This window comes from Anser cygnoides, chromosome 2, assembly GCF_040182565.1.
Source record: "Anser cygnoides isolate HZ-2024a breed goose chromosome 2, Taihu_goose_T2T_genome, whole genome shotgun sequence".
In the NCBI taxonomy this organism is placed as follows: Eukaryota; Metazoa; Chordata; class Aves; order Anseriformes; family Anatidae; genus Anser; species Anser cygnoides.
Genome location: NC_089874.1, coordinates 139,353,516 through 139,361,156, shown reverse-complemented (window position 1 = coordinate 139,361,156; position 7,641 = coordinate 139,353,516).

The window sequence follows — 7,641 nt, the reverse complement described above, 5'->3', positions numbered from 1 at the left end:
AGTGAGTTTGGACCAGAGAGACCCAAGCAAGAAAGCCTGGCCCCAATATCTCACATGCCTGGTTCAATGGCTGTGATACTTAAAACGAAGGCAGCCTTCTTGCTGAGGGCACAAGACCTTCCTTGTGACCCAGCAGTGTCCCCCGCCTTCAGGTCTGGCTGAACATGAGCTCCAACAAGCCCACGCGGTGCCAATTAGCGCTAATCAGTGCTTGCTCCCACATCCGTTCCCGCCTGCCCTCTTGCAACAGGTTGAAACAAATGAGTAATATTTAAATGGAGAGAGCGTTTGTGATTTCCAGTCATTTCCCTCGGAGCGAGCAGGTTAACCGGTACTCATCCACCAGGCTCCCTGTAATTCAGCGGGCCTAGCAGCTCGCCAATGCCTGTTCACGGCCGCTCTGCTCCTCCCTAAGGCAGGAGCCGCCGGTGGCTGATCCCCTCAGCCCAGGCCCTTGGCAGGAACGAGGACACAGCCTGGGCAGGGCAGGCTGGCTGTGACTCAGCCCTAAGCACCCCAAGCAGGTTTTCTGGTTCATGCGGGAGGGAGCTGGTGGAGCACAACCCGCCCGACGCCGCGCGGCCCCCGCGGATCCAGCAGCGCCCGGCACCCGCGGGTGTTTCCGCAGGCCTTGCCCCAAACCCGAGCGTGTGCCTCAGGAACTGGGTGACGGCAGGACCGTGCTAACAGATACGTCCCTGTTCCAAATCCTGGCAGGCAGCTGTGCAAAACAGGCCGCAGGCACCCAGGGGGGTGCTGTGAGGCTGGTATTTGGCCAGGCACCAGCTCGGCCTTGAAAATCCCGTGCGACCGGTCGCCTGCCGGTGGTGGCTAAGTCAGACCTGCGTGTTGGGAGCAGTGTTTTGGTTCCCTGCGTGCTTCGTCACACCGCCAGAAACCACGTCCTTATTTAAAAATAAGTAAATAAACCAAATGCAAGCCACAAACATGACTGCTGCATTTTAACGTGGGTGTGGGTGGTTATCACCCAGCAGTAAGAGCTCAGATTTGGGCCTCCAAAATTAACTACGCTTGGACATCCTCCCCCTTTCCAGGTGCAGCCCCATTTAAAGCCGTTTTCTCTGTCAGCAGCGAGGTGCAAAGCTGAGGGGTGAGAAGGATTTTGGGGGGGGGAAGAGGCATTTGGGGACGTTGCAGAGACACAGCAGAGAATGCCCCAGCCCTGGCCCCAGAGGAGCAGCAGACCCTCCCTTTCAGTAGAATAAATCAGCAGTAAGTGCTCCTTGCTGGATCCACTTCAGCCTCCCTCCCAGACAGCATTTTTATTAGTCAATCACTACTAATTTTTACATCATCACTCTGCAAAACTATGGCTTTGTATCCACCTGTCCTGGGGAGAGACACCCCCCACCAAGAGTAACATCCAGCAGCCCCAGAGTCAGCCCAAGCAAATCACATCTCAAATCCTGGTTCTTCACTGCTGTTTGCCCATTTTAACTTCATGTTCTCCAATCTATCCTCCTTCCTCTTTCTGGTCCTACTTCCAGGCCTGTCTCTCCATGCATATCATTGTTTTTTACCTGTGCAACCCCTCCCCTGGCTGTCATCCCCTTTATTTTTTTTTTTGCATCTCTTCATCTCAGCATTGTAGCATCTCATCAGCCCTAAATATGCCCACTGGCTGCTGGCACTGGGCAACACAGACGATGCTCCCTTGCCGCCCACATAACATTTAATCCAGCTGTATCACAGGCTCTCAGCTCTTCCCTGCTTGCACAGGAGCAGGAAGCAGTGAAAAAAAAAATCCTGGTCCTCCCCTGAGGCAGCTTGTGCCCCCCAGGGCTGGTACTTGAAGATGCTCTTAAATTATTAATCATGAGGGGCCTGCCTTGCTTAAAAGGTTTGTGCTTTCAGGCCATTATGCCATTTACTGTGGAAGCCAAGGGAGCGATTGATGCAAGGAGGAGAAGTAGAGGCGAGGAGAGCATGGAGATGCACTCAAGACATCAGGATTCAGCTTTGGAAAGGGCTTCAAAGCCATCAGCTACACCGTGGCTTAGCCAGGACAGGCACCAAAGCTGTCAAATAGCAAATAAAAAGCAGGAGCACCGCAGCACCTTTCGCAGAGCTGCCATCTCCCAGCCACTCAAAGATCAGAAGCCAACACTTAAAAAGCGAGCATTTGCATATAATGCAAAGAGCGCTAGGGCTCTTCATTTCTTTTACAGTCTGGGAGCCTTTAGGGTTCATGTTTTCCGTTTTCCTCCCAAACCACCTGCTGCATAATGAAACCTGACATTACTGTGGGGTGGTGAAGCTGTAGAAGAACACCCAGTACATCCAGAGCCAGCTGTTTCCGTTGCCCTCTGCAGCCTTTGCACAACAAAAACACCCCGACACCACTCGCCAAAATCAGGGGCACACAGGCAGGGCGCTGGGGGGGCGCTTTGAGTGAGATTTTGGCCATGAAAAGAGCGGCAGGGCCGGGGGTTCCCTGCTGCCAGGCTCCCCTGCTGCTGCTCTCCGTGCCCCGCCTCGAGGTGCCCGCTCGGTTTGAATCATGAGCCTCCTCTCCGATTTCCTTCTGCGATAAGGCTTTTGATAAACTAACCGTGTACACAACAGAGCAAATGTTCAGCCACCTCAGAGCGCGGCTGCAGATCAAATGGCTGCTGTATCTTCAGATCTTTCTTCTCTCCCTCCTAAAAACAAAAGCCCACACATGCAGCCTGCAGGGGAGAAGATTGCTCACTTAGCACTTCCCTCACATCATCAGATAAATAATCAAGTACGAGTTCTGCATTTTACACAGAGCAGAAGAGTCAGTCGCTTCACAGCACACTGCAGTAACGCTACGGCAAAGAGCTGGATGCCTGCCGAAGCCTGGCTCCTCTCCCGCGATGGGTTTTGGGCTCCATCCTACAACCCTGTGCACTGGTGCGCTGGCACAGCTGCCATGGGCAGTCCCTGGTCTGGGCAGGAGGTGGGAGCCATCTCCTGCGTCCTTCCACACCGAGCAGCAGGGATGTATTCATATGGACTTGGTCTAAAGAAGAGCCCCAGAGAAATGCTCTGGAGAGATCGTGGCACAAAGCACAGGGTCAGAGCAGGAGAAAAGAGGCAACTGAAGACTTCTTTCCTGGCTCTGGATCCTGGACAAGCAGGTGACATCCTCATGTGGGACCTATCCAGGAACACCATCAAGAACCTGATGTCCACACATCTCTACAGACCACCAGCCCTTCCCCATGTGCACATCCAGACACAGCCCTCATACCTTTACCATGGGTATCAGTGCTCTTGCTCATGGGAGAGTAAACAGGACCTGTTGGGGTGGTTTTACCCAGCCGAGCTCCACCACAACTGCTCTCTCACTCCCCCTCCTCAAAGGGACAGGGGGAGAAAATACAATGGAAAGGGCTCAAAGGCTGAGATAAGGATGGGGAGATCACTCAACAATTATTGTCACAGACAAAACAGACTCAGCATTGGGAGATTAATATACTTTATTACATACTATTAACAGGTTAGAGCAGTGAGAAACTAAAAACAAGCCAAAAACACCTTCCCCCCTATCCACTCTCTTCCACCTCCTCCCCCCAAGCCATGCAGGGGAACAGGGGCTGTGGTCATTCCCTACCACTTCATCTCCGCCACTCCTTCATGGTCCCTCTCTGCCCCTGCTCCCCGTGGGGTCCCTCCCACGGGATGCCGTCCTTCCTGATCTGAGCCTGCGGGGGCTGCCCACAGGCAGCAGCTCTTCAAGAACTGCTCCCACACGGCTCCGTACCACGGGGTCCATCCCCCAGGAGCAAACTGCTCCAGCACGGGTCCCCCACGGGCGGCAGCTCCCCCCAGACCCCTGCTCCTGCGTGGGCTCCTCTCCACGGGCTGCAGCTCCGGCCCGGGGCCTGCTCCTGAGGGGGCTCTCCATGGGCCGCAGCCTCCTCCAGGCCACATCCACCTGGTAGCCTGGGCTGCATCAGGCAGAGCTTTGCCAGCAGGCCAAGGGAGGTGACCCCTCCCCTCTGCTGAGCCCTCGTGAGGCCACACCTGGAGCATGTCCAGTACAAGAGCGACACGGACATACTGGAGAGAGTCCAGCAAAGGGCCATGAATATTAAAAAGGCCCGAAGAGCAATACAATCTCAGATGCAATCCCCACCTTTGTGGGTCAGGCTCTGCAGTGCAGCTCCTGCTCCAAGCCTACCACTGACCATGAGGAGCTGAGGTGCCTCTCCCAGAGAGCCAACAGCTCTGAAATAACAACACCCCCCCATCTGGGGTGGTACTTTATTGCCAAAGCAGCTGGCATTCATTGAACCAAAATGGGATGAAAGTTTTATAGCTTCTTGTCTGTAGAGAGCTGAACTTGAAGGGAGAGGAACCCCATGCTGCTTGTGCACAGCTTTGGCTGGCCATGACTAACACTGGTGGTTCCTCCGTCCCTTATTCTGGCCAAGTGGCACCACTGGGTCTCACTGACAGTTTGGTGTTTGCTCTTGCACCGGGTACCCAACCATTCCCCAATGGTTTTCCACACCAAGCAAATTGTGAATCTGCTCTCACATCAGCTTTGCTGCTCCATGGGGAATCGCATCCCACCAGCTAAGCTGGGGCACTGAGACCAAGCCAACTGGGAGCCACACAGATGCCATTTTGGGGCAGGCGGGCTCTGGCACAGCAGGGGCTTAGACCACAGAGAGCTTTACAGGCCAGAAGCTGCTCCTTGCAGGAACAGCCCCGAACCTCCTTTTTCTCCCCACTGTCGCTCCTTCCCCCATGGCTTCCTGCAGCTCCAGCACAGGCACTTACACGGATTACAGCAGGAAAATCCCACCCGCGGTGCTACTTCACATTTTAAACAAAACCTTGGTCTGGCTACCAGGCACCAGCAAAACACGCCTGTAATTCTCCTTCGGCATCTGTGTGCATCAACAGAGCCGCGGTTGCTTAGCCACTGACAGGAGTTTGCTCCGAACTGTCACTGGGTGTGCACACCGTGTTCTCCCTTACCCCAGCACCCAAGAAACGCAGCTCTTAACATCCAGATCTGCAGCTCTGGGCATCCAGACCGGCGCACCAGCCACGCACGCTGCAGAGCAGAAGACTTGGACAAGGAGGAGCCTGGTGCAGCCTGCCTGGAGCCGCAGCACCACCAAAGGTGCTCCCCTTGCCCCAGCACGGCACGGGTGGGACAGGTTCCCACTGGCTGCGGGGAGAGGCAGGCGGCAGGAAGGAGCACGCCACAGCTCCAAACCCTGCCCCGAACCAGTCGCTCCTCTGTGAGTCACCTCCCCTACTCCTTTACCTGTTTGTTTTTTTCCTTTCAGGCCTGTTGCAGAAGGCAGGTCCGGACATCTACAGAGAGCGAAGCAACAAAGGAGCCCTTATCTCAGCGGGGACGTGCAGCAGTTTCTGTAATAAGCAGGGTGGTGCCTGGCAGAGGCCTTACAAACCGCGTGCTTTCCCTCCACGGTAAACACGGAGTGACCTCACACCAAGGCAAACTCCTGCCCGATTTGGTAGGAGGTTACATGCCCGGAGAGCATCTGGCACACGGCAGGACCAAGAAAGTCAGCAACAGCAGTGGGCAGAGCGTTCTTCTGCCTCGAGCGCTTTGGGCATCAAGGACAAGCGGGTCCAGCACGGCATGGGATGCCCGCTTCCCCCTGCGGTGAGCTGGGCTGGCAGCAGCGCTGGCGGTGGGTGTGAGATTTTGGCAGGAGTTGGACCCAAACCAGGGTGATGCACGGCGGGTGGTGTGTCATCTGGGGTGACACCACCACAGGCACGTCAGCCCACGCCGGGACGTTTGGCGCAGGAACGATGGGCAAATGAAACCATCGCACCGTGCTAGCAAGCCGAATCTAACCCACGTCAGCACTTCTGCTAGGAAGCAGAAAACAAAGTGTTTAGGAGGTTGGATGATAGATCTCCTACCTTGCACCTACGTATGGGTGGGAACGCATGAGAGCAAAGGGATGACAACAGAAGAAGGGGAACATCTCGTGTGAAACATCTGGGTGAAAATAAAATACCAGCAACTCTCCGATTCTTATTCCTCTATTTTCCCCAAATCAAAACATTTAAGCTTTCCCTTTCTTCTTTGTGGAGAGGCTGGGAAACAAAAAGAATCAAGTTGCCAAAAATAAAATAGCATCTTATGATCTGATACTTACTCAGACACATGGGCCTGAAGTAACAGGACAAGGTGCAGTGGTTTTAAACTAAAAGAGGATAGGTTTTGGTTGGATGTAAGGAGGACATTTCTCACAGTGAGGGTGGTGAGAGCCTGGAACAGGTTGCCCAGAGCTGTTGATGGCCCATCATTGGAAGCATTCAAAGTAGGGTTGGATGGGGCTTTGAGCAACCTCATCTGGTGGGAGGTGTCCCTGCCAATGACAGGGGGCTTGGAACTAGATGATATTCAAGGGTCTTTTCCAACACAAACCGTTCTGTGATTCTGTACAGGTTCTGTGCCCCAAGCTCTCCTCTAGCCTCCTGCAGAGTTGTAACGCATGGCATCCACCACCAAACCGGCAGGTGCAGAAGCCTGGCACACCGGTCATTTGTACACTGGCACTGATGCTTGCACAAGCAGGAGGACAAGTAAGGACACCTCCGACACAGCCTCCTAACACGCAGACTGCCAGATAGCACCAGATCCGACACAGAAACTGCAGATAAAGCCTCGCAGGCGGCAGCGTTGGTGTCAGGAGCTTGTTGCTGAGCCCCACCTACCAGACCAAAACCAGGCGACGCGCACGAGACGTGCCGACGCTCGCCGCTACAAGCAGATTGCAGTCTCTGTGCTTGCTTTACTAAGTTATTTCCAAATTCACCCAAACCATAAGCACGGTTCCTTTCCCATTCCTGTTTGTGGGATGCCACAGCTGGAAGCACGGGAAGTTGCCTGTCTTAACTACACAAAATAGTCTCTGGTATTTGTAACCACTAAGGATCGCACCCTGCACCTGAGCAGGACCATTCCCTTGCATGTGCTGACCAGCTGCAGCAGTAACTGCTATGCACAGAACCACCTAGGTTGGAAGAGACCTTCAAGATCATCATGTCCAAGCACCAGCCTGACCTACCGACCCCGTCACTAAACCACATCCCTCAGTGCCACATCCACACTTCCTTCCCAAGTAGCTCCTGTCCCTGACATGGAAGGGTGACGGTGACCTCTTTGCCACCACACTCGTGCTGTTCAAGCCCTGGCATCTCCACCCACCCATAAACCTGATCCCACCGGCTTCCACCACCAAACCTGCGGGGGCTGCTTTGTTAGGCACGAGCAAGCCTCATTTGAATCGCATCAAATATTTCGTGCAACAAGTAAAATGTTTTTCTTTAGGTTAGGTTCGCTCTTATCAGATTTACCACGTTCAGCTTCCATGGTGGTAGATGATAAACTCTGCATTTCACACACTACGTGCATCCAGAAGCAAGTTCCCTGACAGAGGGCAACTCTGCTCTGCTTCCAGAGGACTTGCACAAGGACTTATACACCACTAAAAGCCAAAAATGAACTGTAATTCAGAATGGACTCTTTGAGGCTTCCCTCCGTGCATGCAGTGCTGTTTCCATTTTGCTGAACCAGAGAACTCAGTTTTGTTTAAAAGCCAGGTGTTGGTTCTGCTAACCTTTAAGATCCCTCTACTCAAAATACCACAT